Below are 22,529 nucleotides of genomic sequence, written 5' to 3' on the forward strand. Positions count from 1 at the left end.
TGTTTCAGGGTGTTAACATCCATGATGTATATGCTTGCCCTTGTTCGGTGAGTACAGCTTCGCTCCTAATTAAGAATTGCAGTAATCAGGCAAGAGGTTTATTGTGTGAAGCTGAAGAGCCAAAATTATTTGTGAATTCAGTTCAGATTCAATGAGTTTTTTTTCACACAAGCTAGAAATGGTTGTTTCATTTCTACATTTTGAAACAAAATACTTTCATTTTGAAACAAATCTAATTTCCTTCTTAGAGTGTGAAATGATAATTGTTTTGCTGTAAAAACTATTCTTGGGTTGATCCAAGCCACTAGTATTGTTGTGTTGGTGTTGTGGGTTTTGTGTGTGTGCTTTTTTTAAAATTGTCAGCTGGAAAAAATTAACTATTTGCACAGTTGGTTACATGAGACAGATCAACAGCTCTGGGGCCGTATCTGAGATCAGGGTCTCTGCCAAGAAACAGGCTCAGCTGACGTTTTTTCTGCCACAGGCAGAGTAGATGTATCCAACACGTTCCTTGCAAAGCTTTGTCTTTGCTGGGTATGGGGGTAAGAAAGGGAATGTGTAAGGGAATAGTTTGCTGCTTTGTTTAGAATTACATTTATAACTTTTCTAAGTACTTCTAGAACTTTCCACAACTGCTTCAGTTCCACTAGATTTTTCTGGGTCAACAACATCACCAAACTCCAGCACAAGGCTTTTATTTATTTATTTCATTTGAGGACTCCAAGAAGTCTCTGAGCCAGTGCCCCTAAATAACACGGTGCTAGAGGATTAGATGTCATATGCAACCTAGAAATGAGAGCAGTCATGGCCTATTTAGAAGATATTAACCCATCAGGAATCCTATTCCAAGCAAATATGATTTATAAAGTGTTATTACACTGCTGCTACAGTGTCATCCGGCAGCTCAATTAGAAATGCAGAAGATGCTGTTTGAAAGCCTATTTTGGTCAATGAAAAGACACCGTTAATGTCGGTGGTGTGTTAGACCAGACTTCATGGAAATGAGTCCATTAACAGGGGATGACCTTTTTCTCTAAACTGAAATAAAAATGTGCCAGTCTTAGATCTGAAACCAGAGGGCTGTGATGTGATTCCAGTGGGTTTGGCTTATTATTTATTATTTTATTACACCATTTCATACCTGGAGAAGTCTAGCCTGTAGTTTAGCCCTTTACTTTATAATAGAATTTGGACTTTACCCTTGACCTTCTGTAGCGTCACTGAGCCTGACAAAAATGAAGCACCTTAGGCTGTTTTCTTGCTTTCTCCGTGCCCAAATGGGCACCGTGGATTATGCCGAAGGTTTCTGCCCTCCTGCTGTGGACTATTATGGCATGGTCTGCTTTGTGCAAGAATTCTTTATATGTAGCATTTTCATCTTCATCGTCTCAATACGCACCCGTGTGTGTATATATAGCTTTATATGTATTCTTGGAGGTGCTGTGACTTTTTTTTTTTTTTTTCCTTTTGCCCAGTCATCTGGAGTTACTCTCTCAGGCTTTCTGTAAGGTTGTGTCATTTTGTGCTTCTCATCTGGGCTTGATAAATTTTGTTATAGAAATAGATAGCACTTGACTGATTTTACACTCTTGTTGCTTTGTTTCTGCTACTTTGAAGTGCTTTTGTGCACCCACTAAAAGAAGGTCCTTCCTAGCTGAGATCTCCTTTGATTAGTATCTTTTAATTTCATGCTAATTTCTGAAGCCTGGGCAGTGCTGTACACAATAGTGTTTTTTCTTACCTTTCCTATGTGGCTTCTACCATCTGTTGACAAGTGCTGACCCAGAGCTACAGCTACAAAATGGTTTGCAAGTGTAACAATTGTAGGTATTTCCTTTTCATTCCTAATGTTGTCTGTGCTACCTGAGCCCAGACAGTGGTGGTTTCAGTGTAGGTCTGTTCTTGGCTACCTCATGTGTTTTGCGTTTTAGGCCCTCTTTTATTTTGGGGGTTAAACAATGATACCTACCTCTATAGCGATGTTATCTTTCCAATAGGCTTTTTAATACTGACAAAGTGGGGGGAGGAAAGGAAGAGGTGATTTCTAAAGGTCATCATTCAAGCTAATCAATGGCATCTCATTGAAAATAGTTTAACTTCTCTCCCAAAAATTGCTTTTATCCATATATTTTGTCTCAAGCCAAGTCATTGCACACTATTCCTGTTCAAAGATCCCCTCAGATACCTCCTGTCCTCTGCACGTTTTTTCTCTACACGTGCTTGTATATATCTATTTGTACCATTTTTTTTTCCAAGAACAATGCACCTTTTTAAGATAGAAGCTTATTTTACCTGCCTGACACCTTGCCCTTCGTCCAGGTTATCTATATGTTATTCCACACTTGCCTCTTCATGTATTGCACACAAATGTGGTCTCTGCCATTTGCTTACCCTTGTAGTCTCTCTGCATGCCTTGGTATGCCTTTTAATTAGATGCACTTCTGTTCTTTCATTGCTTGTTAACCCTTTCTTTTGAGAGGCAATTTGCCTTAGCCCTGCAAATAGCCTCTGTTTTTTGCAAAGTCAAGTCCATTTCCCTTGGTAACCTTGATTTCACCAGCTATCATTTATACCACAAATAATTCAGCCTCTAATTAGTCCATCTGTTAACTATTCAAGTACACATGACTTATCTTTATTATGTAACATAATGGTCAGTTTTCTTACCTGCTAGTGATACTTTGGTATGGAAAATAGTTTTTCTACTTACGACTTTCCCATGTTGCCAATGTGCCCCCTATGGAATATATTGCAGATTACATGGTTTTATAGTTGTGCCAAGGAACGGGATAAGGATTTCACCCTCTCTTCTTTTTTAGTTTGTTTTCTGCAATTGTTGTTGCTTCCAACTAAGTGCAGAGGCTTTGTAGTTACCTCCTCCTTTTCTTTGCCAGATTTCTTTCAAATTAGAGAGGTTGATGCTAATGTTTGCTTTCTTTTGTTTTTGTGGAAAACAAGGTTTGCCTCTAACAAAGGCAGAATAATGTTGACCATGATTTTCTAATGCAGGCCACATGGGCCAAGGTTAGATTTCTGTCACAGGATGTGAGTTTGTATGAATTAGCCACTAAGAAATGTCTAACCTGTATTTGCAGATAGGGCTCACAGGTGAGATCTGTTCGTTCAAGACGGCAATAATCTAGAGAACTAAATGCTATTGGCCATCAACAGTGCTGTGAAAAATGTTCAAGTTTCCAACTTAATTTTCAGGATCTTGTTCCTTTTTTTTCTATAATGTTTGTAATTATTTGGAGAAAAAAATAAAAACACAACAAAACAAAATAAAACCTGCATCTTCTGGAAGGTTACGTTTAAGACGTAACGCTCTTGGAACCCAAGAGCGAGCACAGACAAATGCAAACCATGGCAGCATTACTGGGTTGTATCTGTTGGATGCTACTCACAAGGGTTTGTCAGAATTGCTTATTTCGATCCAGAAGAACTATGAAAAGTTTGTGTCACCTATCTTACTGTAATGTTCTCCCCGTAAGATGGGGAAAATGCATCCAGAGCCAGAAGAAAGTTCTCCTTTTGCCTTTCCTTAAAAACTGTGGTCCTGAAAAGATGTCCTGCATAATTTTATTTTCACAGGCTCAAAATGGGGCTGAAATCATATGTTGTTGAGGTTCTTGTGGCTTCTGCAACTCACCTAGCAGTAATGTTTCTTAAACTGGACTTGAATCTTTTGAATTTTACTTATCCAAAACCTCCATTGCAAAAGGAATTTGTTACAGGTTTCTCCTTTTGAAAACAGTAGGATTGTACCCTCTATGCAGAATTTCATGTGGCTATTTTGAATGTTATCCTCTGAGTTCCATGTAGATGTCTTATGAACCAACCAGTGACCTGGCATTACGTTGGTCAGTGTTGTCTCCAAATCTGCTCTATTCCTTCTGCAACTTGCATCGAGTCCCAAAAGTTCTTCGATGGGACAGAGAAGGAATATTGCCAAAGTTGAATGAGTTACAGCCTCTAGTACCTAATTAAAATGATTTTGTGCCAGTTGCTTTTGTTGGGTAGGATCCACACATAATATAATTTTAATCCTGTTTATATACACTCCGGGGACAGATTTGAGATCAGCATTGCCATTTAAGTGAGGTTAATCAAGCATACTGTATGCAGCTTTTGTTTCTCTACGCTATGTGAAAGGTGACTACCGCTGATGGGATCCTGACTGGCCGTTCACTGCAAAAAACACCACTTTCTTGTTAACAGAGTGTCTGATCATTAACCTAACCCCAGCCCCAGTGACTCTTCCTGCCTGGTCCCTGGAATTGCGCAGCTGTTGTTATTCACAGAGGAGCTTATAGTTATCAACTGGGTCGTACTGGCAGCGGGTGCACGATGGTGCAGAGGGTAGGAAACAAGTGAAAAATAATTACGTCTTCCCTAAAAACAAATGCTATTTTTTGTATTCGTGGTGCGTTTTATGTATATATAAAGGACATTATGGCAAAATGAAAAAGACCCTCATAAAAATCCTTCTTGAAAAGTATTGTTGCTGACAGCCGTGACCTCTGTGAGTCTGCATGTTTACCCATAATTCATAATTAACAAAGACATTAGAACTGCCACTGGAGGATTCTGGGCTTTATTTCTTTCTAACTGGGCAGTACTAATGCTGGAAGTGCTCCCAATTCAGTGATTTAACATTTCAGGAAATCTTGGAGAGGCAGCAGAAGCCTCCTTATATAGTTCATACTCTGGGACTGTGGTTATACAGATATGGCTGAGATAATTATTCAGCTCTTGTTATTGCTGTAGTTCTGCACCTGATCCCTGAGCCATTAGAGCACTCTGCAGGTTATTACAACTATCAAACATCAAGGTCTCTTTTCTAGTCTCTCGACTATGTGGTTATCATTTTACTTCTTTTAAATCCTCCATCTGCATAGAAAGCTTCTGTGCTCTAACTTGGAGATCTGCTAACGCTTTTTTTTTTTTACGACTTCTCAAATGAGGCCCTTTTCTTATCAGCACATTAACATAAAAATATAAACTTAGAATTTCTCCACTTGTGTTGTTTTTATTTTTTCCCTCTTGTTGATTACTTCCTTGAGACACGGTGCACCTACACTTCAGTCTGCAGAGAGAATGAGCACAGAGTGGAGGGGTTGTCCAAAACCATGGCAAAACACAAAATCTCCCCAGGACAGTATCGTTTCTGGTGGTGGGCTAGGTTTGTGCCAGCTTTTAGCTGAAACACCACTCTGCTTTATGTAAACTTGTACCTTATTGCTGCTCTTCAAGTTAGACAAAAATTTTTTTAATGGAAAATGGAATGGTAGCTTTAAATGAAGATTTGAATCTAGCTATGCTTAAAGGCTTGCTATTTGGTTGGGTAGTCCTCTGTTAGCATTTAAGATGGGGAATCTTGCTGAAAAAAATCTTTCCTGTATGTGATATCATCACCTGGCTTTCACTGATTACCCTTAAAAAAAAAAGAAAAAAAAAAAGTGGATCTGAATATCCTTCTTTCAGCTATTTGCAGTACAGACATTCACTCTTATGATGATATTTAAGATAATTTTGTAAAGTAAGAACCTAGAGCAGACCTCTACAGGCTGTGTCATAAGGGAAAACAAGGAGCTAATGCTGGTATAGGCACAAGGGAGCTCAGCTTTCTGAAATCTGTGTTGTGCATTATATCAACAAAACACCTGCAAAAGGCATTCCATCAGCACCAGGCAAACTGATGAGGGATCAAATCCACCAAGAGTCAGGGGCAGTCACAAACAGTATGGCAAAAGGAGGAAACATATGGTTGCCTTACTTAATATTGCTGTACTGTCGTCCCACAACATATTCCCCTAAATGGGCATTAGCTTTATTGGTAAATCGGAAGGATGTGGAACACGGGAGAAAAACATTGTGTGTATGGTGTGTTTTTTAATACAATGTGCAATCTAACAGATAGGCATTTATTCCTCTAACATATATTACATAATATATATTACATAATGCATATTATAATATTTCTTTAAATGATAGGTATTTTAGGAGGTATCTCAGGAAAGCTGTGGTTTTATATAATGAAAGCAAAGGGTAATTATGCTCTGACTTGTCCTTTACTTGTTTTCTAGTTATTCTTATGGATTTTTACTGCCTCTTTTGCATGGCCTTGCATGAGAATAGTACTTTTACACCAACTCTTTGTTAAGGTCTTTTGGCAGCAAACCTTAATATTTTAGCTAAAAAGCCATGTGATTTCCCATTGTTTTTTATATTAGTATGACATGAAAATAAATAGAATTCAAGTGTGAGTTGTTTGAGGGGAGGGCTTGAATATTATATCAGGATACCTCACTGAAATCTACATATATAAAGAAAGGAAATATATGACTGGTGAACCTGGTTAAAAATGGAGAAAATATTTCAGTTTTAAGATTCACATTTTTATTATGCTGTGGGAAGCTGCAGGAAAAGACAACTTTAAAACTTTTTTTTTTTTTAAATGAGTCCATTGGTTAAGCTTTAAAATTACCATGGGTGATTAATTGTAATAGTGCATTCTTCAAAAAAAAAAAAAAAAAAGAGGTGGTGGGAACAACAGTGACAAGATAAGCTGTGTCACCCTTAGTACAGAATCCTGTTGCTGTACACAGCTTTCTCTTGTTTATAAACAATGTGTGCTTGCGACTTTAAAGCCATCATCTTACAACTCGATGCTGGCATGGAAATCCTTGTACTTGCATCCTGTTGGACTTAGGACAGATTTAAGAATTGACTTTGAGGCCTTAAACTGAAAGAATCAACACATAATTTTCATTAATCCATATCTTTCAATAATAATAACTAGATACATGATATTTAATAGCTTATTACTTGCTTAGATAAGTGAAACTGCATCAATAATCAGAAAATGGGTCATGAACTAATTTTTAGATAATAGTATACTCTAATTAGAGCCTTGCTATGGTGTTTCTTGTAAGAGGCGATTAATTGTAAATGGTTAATTATACATTTTTACTTTATTTTAGGACAACTGCAATAAAAAGTACCAGGATTTCACAGTTATGCTTCTGTTGATCTAACATCAGACCTGTTTGCTCCCCTGTGCTGTCATCGCGTTCAGAGACGTGCTGCTGTGAATGACACCCTGTGGCACTCTGGTACTTTTGGAAAGGAGGTGACTTCACATTAACTGCTTTTCTTTTAAAGGCAAGAATGCATGCTGTGTTTATTCTGTGCAGGGAGCAGCAATGGTGGGTGGCTGCTCCCTTTTCTCCATAAGGAAAGGTGAGCCAGGAGCTGAGGGTGGCAGCAAGAATGATGGGCGTCACTGACGGATCGTAGTACCAGTGTAAGGCAAGATTAGGTTCAGTGACGGGAAAAACTCATGTCTAGTGATGGTAAGCAGGGTTAGCAATAGTCCAGATCACCAGAGATGTCCACAGCAAAGCGGTCAGTCTGAGGTCAAGCCAGGAATGCAAGTTCAGGATCTGGGTCATTGTGAACCTCAAAGTTCATGGCCAGGCACGTGGCATAGCTCAGATGAAGACTGAGGACAAGATCCTGACCACAAATGCAGCTCCTATAAATATAGCAAAGGGAAGGAGGCCCTGGAAAGGCTTCTCGCAGCTCTTTTTACAGTGGCCTGATCCAAAGTTACACAGCTTCAGAATATCAGTGCTGGCTTCAAACACAGGCAGCCAGATCTGGGGTGGTGGCTGCATGTACACAAAAGTATGGCATTACGTTATTAGTCTTCTGGATGGACAGGACACTTAAAGAATAAACTGTTTCCTGGTTTATAGTCCCTAAGCACAACACTGAACCACTGAACTTTAAGGTAAGTAGAATTTTTTTTAAGTTTCGTAGTGTTTTTGTGGATTTAGCCACGCTGTCCCTTCTAAAGCCAGTGGGAAATGAGCAACTAAATCCTTGCAAATGACTTAGAAATGTAATGCTTTGAAAGATTGCTGACTAGCATGTTGTCCAGAACTCATTAGTGCCTAGATAGGTACCATACACTGAAAGGAAAAATATGCCTGTACTTTTCACAGATGTTTTATAGGACTGTATTCTGTGTTATTCAGAACTCACATCAGCTTTTTTGTGAATTGTACAGATGCTCTTGATTGCAGGATTAAGCCTGCTATTTTTCAGTTGAAGACACTAATGAGTTTTTAAAACCTAGAAGTAAAAGATATTTACCTGACTGTGTGGAAACTCCTGAAGAGACCTGTCCATGGGTAAAACCACTAGCAAGACAAGTGTGTAAATGTCTGCAAAATCAGACAGCAAAGGAAATGTTTCAGGCCAGCAAGCAAAGGGTAAGAGAATATGTAACAAAACAGTACTTACATGTACTTATCCTTCCATGTATCCCAGCTATAGTTTGGGGGTTTGACCCGTCTTTTCACGGGTAACTGGACGCAGCAATGTTCTGCATCTTTTACAGAAGAGCTGGCAGCGAGGGATTCTTCTGAAGTGGGAAGGACGCGGTAGCATAGGATGGGGCTGGAGGCTGCGAAAGAGATCGGGATTAGATGGGTGTCTCCTAGGGAGCTGAAACTGCAAACTGTGTCAATCTGTCCTTCTGCCAATGTAACATTGCCTCGAGACTGAACACCCTGCTAGGGTGCATTTCTCCTCGGTGACAAAAGGGACAAAAACTCCCTTCATAAATGGGAGAGTTGAGCACTCTACAAAGTATTAACATCATAAATATAATACGGGGAAAAAAGGTCTAATTTTTTGGTACTGCAAAGCCACCACTACTGCAGGGAAGAGAAATCTTGGCTGAAATATGTTGGCATGTACACCACAAAACCAAAATGAAAAACATGGCATCATCCTTAGTGTGCTCCATTGCAACTGCCATTGTAGCAAATATTTTATGTTAACTCACCCTTAGCTTAGAGACTTCCTGGGCAATTAGGTAACAGGAGATGGCTCTTCATTTCTTCTTGTCCTCTGTTATGGTTAGGCTTTAATGTATATTGCTTTTCTCAAACTTTTTTTTTTTTAAAAAAAAAAAAAAAAGGTTGTAGTGGATTACAGGCAATGCCTTCTTTTTACTCCCAACAGAAAATCTTTTTTAAAAATGTCTTACAATGAGATCAGATTATTTCGTATTCTTACATAGTAGTCTTTTGGTAGTGTTAAGTCTCTATTCCTTCTGGTTTTGTTTGTGCGCACCACTGGTGGTTTGTTGGGAAGTGATATATCCTTCCCCATTTCAAAACCATTGATCTAAGTTTCCTTCATTAAGAGGGATTTTTTTTTTGTGTGTGAAACAATATTTCAGGTCAGTCCTATAGGACCACGCTGGTCTCATTGTAACCACTGCTGCAGAGCATGGAAACTTGCTGGCACAGTATTGCAAAGTGACTCTGCAGGGGCTGGATGACTTCCAGCTAGCAATGAACCACAGCCAAGAAATGCCAATATGGATAATGCAAACAAGAGAGATTTGGGGCACATTTCGATTTAACCATCTGATTTAATTGACAGAATAAATGCACCTGTCATCGGGTAATATTCTTGTGATTAGTTTTGGCTGTGCTGATGAAACGATGTTAAAAGAATGTCAGAACAACCTGTCCTGGGACTCCTACAGGCAGTTGCAAGCTAAGGAAGGTCAGTTTTCAGCTAGATAAAAGATTCAAAATTCTCTGTTCTTTATTTCCTCCTTTGTGGTCGCATGTGTCTTGTACCGAGACAATTACTGAACAATTTATCTTGCTTATTTTCCCCATGCAGCCATTCTTATGGATCCACAGGTCAAAACAAACACAAATAAGTGATGCTGTAGCCTCTTCTTATACAGGCTTTGTTCAGGCCATTCTGTATTTGGAAAGAGGTCCATTTACAAGGTCACCATTTGCCTATTTGTGTGTTGTCATTCAGAATTGGCAGCCTTTGTGGAAACGGCAGCTTGCTTAAGAGCCAAGGTGTGATGTGTGCCACTGTCTTTTGCCTCCAGAAGCAGCTGATCAGAGAGACTGAAAGAGACTGGCTTCTGAGCCTTGGGGCCATACCCACCTGATTTTAATCTCCTGTAACATGAAGCTGATAGGAGGAGGCTGAAGCTGATTCTGAGCAACAGGGTGCCAGGACCTCCTTTTGGAGGTGCCTTTCATTGAGCCATTTTAGTGGATGTAAAGGCAAGAGATGGGATAACCAAAGTTAGGTTTATTATAAAGCTCATTTTGCTAGTACATGATAAGGAAAAACTCCTGACCTGAAAAAGTAAATTGGCATATTGGACAAAGATTTGGAGAAAAGACAGATGAGGATCTCTGTTTTTACGGGGGAACTGGTTTACAGAGAGGGAAGAGGAACAAGTACACCTCTTCCATGACCTGTAATAGGAATTGCACCTCCTCCATAGTACCTGCTGCAGTGACTTACGTTGCTGTGTTGCATGAAGTGGCAGTGGCCGCATGGCTGCACATCCCTCGGTACAGATGGAGCCACATCTGTCCCTGTTTCAGAGGGGGAAATTGAGGACAAGGCAATTTAATGACTTGCCAGAGGTCACGGCTAAGGTCTGTGACAGCACAGGGAGTGAATCTAAATTCTTTCAGTCCTAGGGCCTTATCCACCATGCCACACTTCTGATGATTAAATCATAATATTTTTTTTTCAGCACCACATGTATGATGGTGTTTAATCTTACTTTTGGTTTACTTGAAGACTTTCCTTCAATATTAATTGGTTTTAAGCAGAGGTGTTAATGTACTGAGAAAGGAACTTGAATAACAGACTTCCCTGTTGAAGACCCAGAGGTATAGACAGTTAGGACGGCTTTCCCCATCTGCAGTTAGCACAATCTCCCCAAAGTGCCCCGGTGCAGTTAGACACCTGGGAGCTGGCTCCTGGGAAAGGTGAGTTCAGTGTCCTGCAGCCACTCCTCGCAGGATGGTTGGGGCAGCAGTGCCAGACAGAGATTCTGAAGAGAGAAATAAATTCAACATTTGAATGTGTGTGTGCTGAAACATAGTTTATTTCTTCTGCTGGTTGATAAGTTATAAATGTAGGGGGAAAAATGTAAACTAACTTATTTGTGAACTGGATTGCAGAGCCAGTTTGTCACATTTAGAGATATTGCAAAGACCTAGGCACCATCCAGTTCCATTTAAGCTCTCATTTGCATGGGGTTAGAGGCTGCACTGGTTTATTGCACAGGTGTGAATTTCATCTTGAGTTCAGAAGTGCTGTACAAGTACTCTTGAAGGTGTTATTTTTTCCTTTGTCAATTTTTGAAGAATAAACATACATTAGTTTCCAGGTAGCGCCGACGTACTGCTTCAGTTACGCACAGTTAACCATGAAATTTGGGGGTTGCACACACTTTCAGTCTTGTGATTTAAGGTTTTGATCTCAACCCATTTACGTGCTATGTCATGAAACAAATCAGTTAGTGGCCAGCCATGAGAGAGTGCTCTCAGTCTGCTGATAGCGGGGGGAATCTGCGTGGGGTGGTGTGGGATGTGGTACAGGGTGCTGGGGCAGTGGTGTCACAGACAAAAATCGGTGTTCGTGATGGTTGCGTTGCTTAAAATTTCTAAACTTCATTTGTAAGCCTCCATGGGAAAAGTGACTCTTCTTAGTAAATGTCAAAAAATGCTACATTGAAGTATTAAATGTTAAAGCTTTATATATATATGTATATATATATATAATTTATTTTTAATGAGGTTTAACCCAAATGGGCATGCCATGGTTCGTGCATACTCACAGCATGTCATTCAGCAGCAGGTCTGCATGGCAAGAAAGGTCCTAGCTTAAGATACAAGTTCTTGTGCTCTCCTGCACAGTTCTGTTGCCACCAGTGGCAATAAGAAAACTCCCTTTATTATTTATCACCAATGTGATGATGCTATTTTCTCAGGAATCATCTCCATTTTTGGTCGATGCTAGTGCTCCATAAGCAAAGTTCTCCTTTTAGGAAGCTTCTTTGAACTCCTCATTTTCTGTACCCCTGCCTTCCATTGTATGCCCACTTACAAAGGATAGGAAATATTCAATTTGAGAGAGATTTTCTTCAAATATACTTTAGAAGTATGCTTATCAGGTGTAATTGATTTCAGAGAGAGTTTGTAAAGCAGGAGCGCTAAGACTTCAAAACAGTTCAGAAAAATGGATCTGTGCATATTTTAGATCTAAGTTTGTCAGATTAAATACATTAAAATCGTGTGAGAGAAGAAACACTAAAATATCCCTGTAAAACGAATTCAGCAGATTGTGCCATGGACAAGACTCACAGGAAGAGAGGAAAAATAACAAAAACATGTCTGAAGCCTCCTCCACGTGCCTGGAAGTTTGTCTGCTTCTTCACTTTGAAAATAAAATTCTAGGTTACCAAGAAATATGAGGAGATGGAGGAACATGTAGTGTCATTTAGAAACACACTGTAGCTTGAAAACCTGGTAACTTTCTTCCAGTGGTCTTAAAGGGACTTGGCATTTGAGAGAATAATTAACTTAAGAGAGAATTAATTTGGTTTAGAAAGTAAAACTGAACACCAAATAAAATGCAAATGATTTTCTAGTTCCTTTCTACCTAGGTATCGATGCTCTGCAAATAAGCTGAAGCTTTCATGGAAAAAAAGATCTGCTGCTGCCTTACTTGGCTTTTAAGTTTTATCTAACTCTTGCGTAGCTGTGTCCTATGTAGCAGTGGTTTTCCTAAAGCTTTCAGGCACTCTAGAAGCAAGTTTTACAAGCATCGTGAGAGCAAAGTGTTTCTGGGTGGTGAATGTGAGGCAGGATCACTTTCCTAGATTTGTTTTCCTTTTTCCTTTGCTGGGAACCCCTAATTCCCTGTCAGTGTCAACAATTCCCTTGCTTTTGCTACTGGAAGTTTGTGGCAGCTCTTGAGCCACTGTAGAGGAAGAAATTCACTCTGTGAGTGTGCTGATGCATTGAGCTGATCCAAAAACAGTCAAGGAGAGCAGAGCAGTTGTTTGGCCACTTGCCACCTGGAAGCACACCATCTCTCCACAGCTGCTTCTAGGGCAGGGCTCTGGGACAACTTGGGAAGTTGGAAGAAACTTTTGCTTCTAGGGAGAGAAACAGCGCTCTTGGAGAAAGAAAGGAGGAGTTGAAGCATAGGGTATTGTAAAAACAGAGTAACTTTCGATCCCAAGAACCAAAGTATAACAGAGTAAATAGGTTCAAATTCCCTTTAGTTGACAGGCAACGTGGCTTCTTTCCTGGGGATGGCTTTGGCACTAAGTCTTAATGTTAATTCATGGTTTCCATACTGCTATCCCACCGCATCATTAAATCTCGCAGGAAATGCAAATACAAGTTGCCTGTCATTTATCAATGAAAATATTGTTTAACATTTGCAGTGTATACACAACCCATTATAAAACTCAGTGGTGCATGCTCAGAAGCAAAATGTATTACTGTAGATATCAGTAGATAACTATTTATAATTAATCCTGTAGGAATAGCAGTTCTAACAGTAAGAAATATCTAAACTAAATGGAGGGTGAAAATGCTTTAAGTTATTTCCATAGCTGCTAAGGCTACTGCTCTGGTCATTTTAGGGTCAGCCTTCATTTAGACAGCAACAGAAGTGAGCAAAAAGTCATTGCCTAGCAAATGGTAAATATTGGAGAGAAGCAGAGCCTATGTCATGATCTAGATTTTGGTATTCTGGAAAAAAAAATGCTTCATTTTGAGTGACTGTCTGGATATAGCAGCTTTTGTTGCAGTAAACCCTAGGATCAAAAGAGTTTGGGTGAGCTCCAGTTTAAAGCTAAAACAGCCCTGCCGAGGCGCTTGTCACAGGTGTTTCAATCAGTTCTTCCAAAGGAAGAATTTTTAATTCTCCTTAATATTCACATCATCAACGGGGGAGAACCCTCATTTCCGTCTATTAGCGTGGCTTTCACCTATAGGACATGAAAAATTACATGAATTGAATTCATAAGTGATCTTCCTGAGAAATGACTACATAATCGATTTTTAGCTGGAGAATACCTCACATTAATGACATTACTGGTCATCCTGCCTCTAATACTTACACCGTCACCTCTATTTCTGTCTCTTCCTGTGGTCTCTAAGGCAGCCCATTTTCTCCCATTCTCAAATGGTACATGTGTAAATATGTAGGCCTTTCACACTGCTTCCTGGTGACTGAGAATTTCCCAGACAAACCCAGTGACCTTTCTTAAAAGTAGGGGTATGTTTCTTACTAGTACACTGCATCAGATAAGAATTCTTAAACCCAAAATGCAGCCATGGTTTACGGCACCTGAGACTGGGACAGGCTCTGTCCTTGCAGCTCTAGGGTACTATTTGAAGATATATTACTATATAATGAAATGTTACATACATGTAGGTTTTTTTTTTTTTTTTTTTTTTTTTTTTTTGAGAAAAGGGGTCTTATTTCTAAATCTTCTCCACTGGAAGAGCTAACTCCCTCCTGACCGTTTGTTGCTGATTATTCAGACATATTCCTCTCTGCCACTCTCTTTTAATGTAAAGGATTTCTTCAATTTAAACTTGAAACGCATCATGGATGTGATTAGCCTTTGCTGTCAATCTTTGGTGTGTTAAGACAGAATTTGACACTTAGCCTAAAAGCTTTCCAGACCCAGAGAAAAACCACAAATGAAAAGTGAGATAAACTCTCGTGCATCTTTACAGATGCATTGGAAAATGTCTTAGAATAGCAGTAAACTCACAAAGGTGGCAACACGACTTGTGTTTGCAGCGTTGTAATGACCTGCCTTGCTGCTGACCTGTATTGGACATGAGGCCCTCTGAAAGGCGGATTTTCCAGGTAGCGTTTCAGAGTTTTGCCAAGGTTGTCGCTGCATTGCCTGTGTGTACGGCCTCTGACACTGCGTCTTTGCTAGCGGAGAGCGTTTGCGAGTCAAGCTGAAATTCGTGCAGGCTTGGGGCACTGCTAGAAACCCCTCAGACTCTCGGTGCTTCGGAGTGGACATAACATGAATTGGCACTCAAAATTTGCTGCCACTTCTATGAATGCTGGAGTGTGCGAGAAACTCTTAAAGGCAAGTTGTCCGATTTTTCCACTCTTTTCAAGCACAGTGCGTTTCAACTACCTGCTGATGTGCTGCTGCATCTCTGCCTTGCCTTTCATCCTTTGCTGGTGAGGGTGATTCAGGTACCTTAAGGGGGCTGAAAGACCTGCAAGGAATGACACACAGTGTGGCCTATGGGAGATCTACCAGTGGCAGCTTGGAGCAGAACATACTTGTTACGGGGTCCAGAAGGACCCTGGATGCTGTGTGAAGGAGCTGAATCCAATGTGGCATGTTGATGTCATGGGAGTTTGTCTTGAATGTATCCCAACAGCTCGAAGCTGAGCTCAAAATTCAGGACTGTATCAATCAAGTAGAAGTAGACTTACGTGAATGAGTTAACTGTCTAAGTTAATGTTGTATGTTTTTAAGATTTAAAAATGCAGAATCCTAAGAATTATTAATATGCTACTGTAAGAATTCGTATTTCAGTCTGAATGCTCCAAACTACCATAAGATTATGAGAAGAAAATTAGCCTTGCACATATTTGTTAGGATGGCATTGTAGGAAGATGAACTGCATCCAGTAGACAGTTGTCCTTGATGGAAGCTTACAGGTGTTTTTTTTTTGTTTGTTTGTTTTTTTAGAAAGAACTTATTTAAACAAAATCAAACTAATTTGGGGTTGGGATTGATCCAGTGAAAGACATTGTCTATATCTTTTTTGTGACAACAGCAGTTTTAAAATAATTCTGTCTACGTATATATATATGCATGTGCATATATAGCTCTGCAAAATCACAGAATTTGGTCTTCAGCATGCTATTTTTAGAAAGCCATAACTGGACAAATTTTGAACCCTTTAATGTTTTTGAAAAATAACACAAAACCGTTTCAGAATAACACTTAGTGAATTTTTATCATGTAAAACCCAATAGTGGAAGACAAATCTGACTGTCTGTATTCTAATCAGAACAGTATATTTTCCATATTAAGCTTATTGTTTGTACATCTTAAGAAGGAAATTGACCAGGCAATATAGGGGTTCCTGTTAATGTGAACCCCTTGTTCACAATAGTTTGGAGTGAATTATGCTGCTGTTTGCAGAGCCAATGCAAAGGATATATGTTTAAGACAGACTGATCATTAGGGACGCAAGGCATGCCTAAATTTAAGGCAGAAGAGTCTTTCTGTCTCTTCAGACCTGCTCATTTGGATTAGGTGTGGAAAAATAAAAAGATTCTTTTCATAGATGGTTTCAGCAATCTGCCATATTCGTAACGCCTGGAAGGTTTAATACATCGGTGAGTTTGTCTTTTAAGTGTTAATCTGATTGCACTGCTGCTGCATGTTTTAGAATTTTGGATCAAGGAAATCTATTAGCTTGATGAACATATATTAGGTGTGTTGTATATGGAATAGAACATTACAACAGTTTTATTGTCATCCTATCTAAGAGGCTTTTAGTTGGACTATTCCCACATAAATAGATGTCCAAGAGGATTGTATGCTGTGGTTACCTGTTGCACTAATGCAGGTTTTTACTTAGAATATACTTTGCACACTTGTTAAGCTTCTGCATTGACAGCACGGTTTCTTTTAAAACGGACTCCATTGCACTCAGAAACCTTTGTTAGCGGGAATTTATGGTAATGGTCATCATTTGGTGGCACTGAGTTGCTGCTTCCCACCAGCACTGGTTCTGAATCTCTCTCTGCCACTGTAACGAGAGAACGATGGTGACTTCTAGTAACAAATATTACTCTGTTTTTTTTCCTCCCTTCTAGCTGCATGCAAGTTGGGCAAATGGTTCATTTAAAAAATATATGTATTCAGTTCTTTCCTTGTTTAAAATATTTGCAAGTTTGAGGTTAAAGGTTATTCAAAGCAGGAAACTGCAAGAAAATAAATGTTCTTGGAAATTCCTAAGCTTACTGACTTTTCTTTTGGAGTCCACCAGCCAATTCTAGTATCCTCTTAAGAAGCTTGCCAAAACTTTAAAATCTGTCCAAATCATGTAAAACATACTGGGAAAAATTCCTTCCTGTTTTACTTTGGAACCGGCAAAAATTTTCCAGAAAATGTTAAACTCTGAATGTCTGAATAAAGCCTTTATGTGCTTCATAATGATGCAACACCTTCAATTAAAGCAGGTTGGCCTATTTGAGAGGCTTCAGTAGCTAAATGCAGGCATTCCAGTGGAGAGGAAAGGGGTGAAAATACTGGTGTGGTATCTGCATGTTTTTATTTTGGCATAAATTAAAAAAATAAAAATTTACAAACCTTGGAACAGTATTGAAATAAATATTTCATAATAATACCTAGAATTGTCAGGAAACAGTTTTATTTAAGCCATACCTGATGCAATTTTGGAATATATAACTAGTAGATGTTACGATCCCCCCCAGTTGTAATCAATTAACTGATCCCACTTAATAACCTCAAACACACATTAAACCTATTTGTTTCCACAGCTCAGGAACATCAACAAGAACAATTTATATGCCTGAGCTAATATATATAATTCCATTATATTCCTGGTGCCCTGGAAGATGTCATCCAGGGGCTGTGTGCAACCATTCTTTTAATGTTCAAGTAGTTTTGAAGCACCATTAAGAGGTGATCAGTGGTAATTGTCTTAAGGATGCCCCCCCACTCTTCTAACAAGGATGTTCAGTGAGACCTGACCTTAAGGTCTGATTTGATTTTTAAAAAGGTGTTGCCGGATAAGCAAAGCATGTGAGTTATCTGCTTTTTAACAGCAACAAAAGCTGCTGAAAGCATTTGATTCTCATGAATCAGAACTCGTAATATCAAATGTAATATGAGAAAACAGAATATCTCATTTTGGAATCAGCTTCCATGGTTACAAATGTTCTAAACTGATACTGGAGATAGACCAAACATCTAGTTACTGTTACAACAATCATCATATGATTAACAGTTTCCTGATATTATTAGTATAACTCTTAGTTTTTTTCCTCTTTCTGTCATTCATATTAAATTGTGTTCTCACTTCCCTGCCTTTAGTAGCTAACTTTGGGCTCTGAAAACAATTCATTACGCCAGCAGACCAAAGGTGATGGATCTGTGTGCAGGACAGACTCGGTAGCATTCATGTCAATTATATTATATTAGGGATTTCCGTTAATTTTGTCTTCGAGCTTCATGAAACACTAGAAGGCAGATTCATCTTTCCCCCAATGTAATTGTATTGATTTCAGTGGTGCTGTTACCAAGGGGAAGAGCAGCATCAACAGGAGATTCTGATCCAGAGTTTTCCCAGCCTGAACTTTGTGCCAGAAGAGTTGCCGAATGTGGTTGACAGGAAGCTGTTTGCTTATTTATAGACCTTTTCTTCTTGTGATTACAGGATCCTCTCTGTGACTTTCATATCTACGATCCCTGGGCACGTTGCGTAATCCTGTTTGACGTTAGCTTTCAGTAATTCAGCGTTTGGTTCTAGAATGACAATCTAATTTTGTCAGAAAATCTTCATTATATTGCACAAGCCATTTATATTCCAGGCTTTCCTCTTATTAGGCCATCTCAGATGTGACATGCCTTCCTCTTTCATATAATCCTGTTCAGAACACTCTACATTTAACCTCCTTTCTCACACAAGTTACTTGGAGCCCAAGAAGAAATTTGTTATGAGGGAAACAAACTGGCATCTCATTGTTCAGTTTCTCATTTTTATCTATGGCTTACACTGCTTTTAATATAAATAGTAAAATTTTCCATTATCAATGGCTAGATTATTTGCTTTAGCATAACTATGAGTGAGATGCTCTCATAATATATTTTTGTTGTATTAGTTGAGTTAGTGGTCAAGTTTATTCTCCATTTTTTTCCGCCATAGGATCAATGTCTCCAGCTGCAATTACTGGTCTACAGATACATCTACTCATGTTGTAGATGGCATGCAGGTTGATTTGCAGTATCCATTTAGTCAAGAAGTATAATAATAGATACTGGGCATTGGAAAAAGTGATCTGCAAACGTGAAGATGGACTGATAGTGATTCGAATAAGGACTAGTGTTTATTTTTATGCATTTATAGCACTAGGCACACTGTAAATACAGACACTAGACATTTTCTCCAGCAGTAATGGTCGTGGGCTGCTGCAGTCTTGTTTTGACATTGCAGGCGTTATGTAGGTAGAATCTGTCCCCTGTTCCTGTCCTCTCATCACCTGGAAATGTGGTTGTGAGTGGGATCTGCAGTAACCCAAGTGTGTGATGCATCAGTGTCAAATCCTTTTTTTTTGACCTGTTTTTTGCTCCCCCACTGCTCTCCAGTGAAACAAGGGATCTTCATAGCATTGAGAAATTTCCTTGTATTTAAGAGCACAGAAAATGCAGTGTTGTATAATATGTGCATACAGAATTGCTAGTGGAATTACACTCATTGGCTTGCCACCTTTATAAACCTGCATTGATTTTAATACAAAAGTAATTCTTTGAATATTGAGACCTGTTACAGGCATGCTGAACTGTAAGAAATCGTCAGCACTCAATCAAGAGTTGGAAGGTGTGGACAAGTTCCCATTTTCTATTTGTGCAGACCACTATAAATTGAGTTAAAAAGAAAAATGGTCAAGTAGATTTCAGGGAACACTGACAAAGAAAAAAAACAATCGTTCCAGGATCAACCATTTCATTCCAAAATGCAGGCTTTGCAGTGCAAAGAAGAGGAAAACAAACAAATTCACTGCAGCCATCTAATAAAACTGAAAATGAAAAAAATTGCTTGGAAGTAGAGTCAAAACACTGGGTAAGAGACGAACGCAAATAGACAATTTGTAGACAAAAGCACTACGAATTCCATACAACATCTGAAATGAGATTACAGAGTCAGGACAACGGAATCATACACTGAAAGTAGTGTTTAAACTGCATTCTAGAAACATTACTACTACGCCGTAATGATATTTAACAGGAAAGTTATTTTATTCTTGCATGTGTCCTAAAAGTGAGTCGAGCCTATGTATATATAAAAAAGTTTGTAAAAAAATAATTGCTTTTGAGAAGACCACAATGACACATTTTTTTAAAAATCCCTATAAAAACAACACATTGGTTCCTATTTTTGAAAAATTGAATACTTAGTGTATGATAAATGGTAATATGACTTTTTATAGCTAGGCTAGCAAAAATGTACTAACTGAAGAATTCATATAAATAGTTGAGGTGGATGGCCTGTGGATATTGTACACAAATAAGCTTTCTTAAAATATCTCTTTGCTGCTATCAGTGATGCCTACTTAGAATAAACTGACCTCCAGGCTTCTAGCACTGCAACTGAAATGGATTTTTTTTTATTTACTTTTAAGGAAGAAAAAAAAAATCAGTCTTCAGATCATTGTTATTACATGAGGAATGAGTGCTGCATGAAATACATTCACAGATGGTGCCTAAACACAAACAGCACACAATATGTATACAAGATAAGTCATTATTTAGTTTCTCTGGGTTTTCATATTTAACGGGGGGGGAAGAATATGCCAGAAAAGAAATTTCACAACATTCAGGTGCTACAGCCCAAGTGATCCTTCGTGTGCAGCTGTGATTCCAGTGCTGCTGTCTGACTCCTCAGCTCCCAGGGCTTTGGAGAGAAATGTAGCTGCCTTAATAGAAGCTTTGTGGCAAATTTAAAATTATGCATGATTTTAAAATTTCTTTTATTAGGCAGTTCACTTTAGCTTGTGCAGGCCAGCAAGATATCTGACAGAGGTCAGGGACCTCATGCAATGTGCTGTTCGCAACTCTAGAGACTTATGGCCAGGAAGGCATGTTTCTGCTCTTCTTCCCACCAGTTCTTGTAATTTTATGCTAATCAGATGCCCCTAAATAATTACTCTGATTTCTTGTAGACACTTATGAAGTACTCTTCAGAGCCTGTCCCAGGCAGGCATAGGTGATCACAAGGAAATGCGGAGCCAGTTAATCTACTGTAAGCAATAGCAAACGACTGCATTTTGTCTGGTGTCTCTTGAATAGTCTCTGTTCTGGGGTACCTTTCACACCAGAACATAACTTTGTGAATGCTAAAAGCTTACAGAACTTCACAAAGTAATTAGAAAGAGTGGTGGGAGCTGTTTAACACAGGCACACCTTTGGCTCAGGAAATTCCTCAGCAGCAAATTCCTGGAGGCTTGGAGAACTTGTTGGGAAAATAACCCCGTACATCTGCCTCATTCTCATACTCTTCCCAAAGTTAACTCTGCTTAGCTACTGGCTGTTTATTAGACTTGCGTGAGTATACAAGCACCGTGTCTGGGAGGACTCAAAAAAGGGTAGCAGATGCAGGCACGTTATTCTTTGCTTTAACTATAGCCGTAACCATAGCCAGTCCCCTTCTCCCCATAGGCATTAGTCTTCTATTCAGTCAGCATCACGGGAGGTAATGGATGCAGTGGTGGAGAACAGAGCATTCACACAAAAGACATTGACTTGTGGTCTTATCTGGGGGCTCTCTCTTTCAGGCTTCTTTGGGATTCTGTGAAGTTTATTGGCTATTAATTACTATTTTACATAATTTTATTTCTTATTATAGATGTTTAAATGGGTGAAAATTGAAAGATTCTCATTTAGTGCATTAAACTCAAGTTTAACATGCGTGAGTTGTGAGAAGAGGAGGAGAAGAGTAGCTCCCAACATTTTTATATTGGCATCTGTGGCTGAAAATCTGCACTAGATCAGTAGCAATGAATTAGCTGGTTGTGTAGTAAGTATTGACCTAGACCTGCAGCTAAAGCTGGAGCTAATCCTTAATTAGAGCTTTTCAAAAGCAGGAAAAAAGTTCATTTTTAAAATATATTTTTTTAGTTCAGCACCTCATGATGTCAGATAGGAGTGGAGGCAGAAACATTGAAAACACAGCAGGAAATACTGATTTTATACTATGAAAATACTTTTGTTTGCATTGGAATTCCTGTTCTTTCTGTATTTTCAGCCCTGATTTTCATGCACACACAAGTTTAGGACTCTGTGGATAAATATCCTTGCTTGTGAGAAGCACTTGCTGTTTTCAGGCTTTGAGTTAACTGCTGAGCTTTCTTTGTTGCTGTAGACCTCGCTAGTAATCACTGTTGTGATATGGCCTTCAACATATTTGTCACAGCTTTATTAAATATTTTATTTTTAAAAGGATTTATATTTTGCAGCTCTCACTTATGGACTTCACTCTTCCTCATTTCAGCCCTGCTCCAGGAAACCACTAAAGTACATGCTTAATTGACTGCATTCAGCAGGATTAATCTCTTGTTTAAATGTGAAGAACATGCATTGCTGGGTCAGAGCCTCAAAGAGTCCATGAAGTAACTGGGTGAGCAAAAACTAAAGAGAGTAAGGGTATAGCATAGCATCTTCAATTTTAGTTTTTGGGAGTTGAAGATGCTGCAATTTATATACTAAATACAATGTATTTGTGTATGTCAATATCATATAATACTTAGGGGAAAAATGTGCAGATAGATGCTTTAGTTTTGTTCAGTTAGAGTATTTAAGGTTAACTTCTGGCTTTGGGGTAGATGAGACAGAAGGGGGTGAAAACAGTGCATAAAATTTG

The 22,529-nt window shown here is 38.9% G+C and overlaps 1 long non-coding RNA gene across 4 annotated transcripts in view; it reads left to right on the forward strand.

Moving 5' to 3' along the window:
* The window catches only part of LOC106036665 (uncharacterized), a 76,650-nt gene extending 67,061 nt beyond the window's left edge, over nucleotides 1-9,589 (forward strand). For all 4 annotated transcript variants that reach the window (XR_010830031.1, XR_010830033.1, XR_010830030.1 and 1 more), the window contains 2 exons: nucleotides 6,984-7,132; nucleotides 9,463-9,589. This is a non-coding gene — a long non-coding RNA (uncharacterized lncRNA). The remainder of the gene's footprint in view (nucleotides 1-6,983; nucleotides 7,133-9,462) is intronic.
* The last annotated feature ends 12,940 nt before the right edge of the window (nucleotides 9,590-22,529 follow it).

This window comes from Anser cygnoides, chromosome 3 (genome assembly GCF_040182565.1).
Source record: "Anser cygnoides isolate HZ-2024a breed goose chromosome 3, Taihu_goose_T2T_genome, whole genome shotgun sequence".
Taxonomy (NCBI): Eukaryota; Metazoa; Chordata; class Aves; order Anseriformes; family Anatidae; genus Anser; species Anser cygnoides.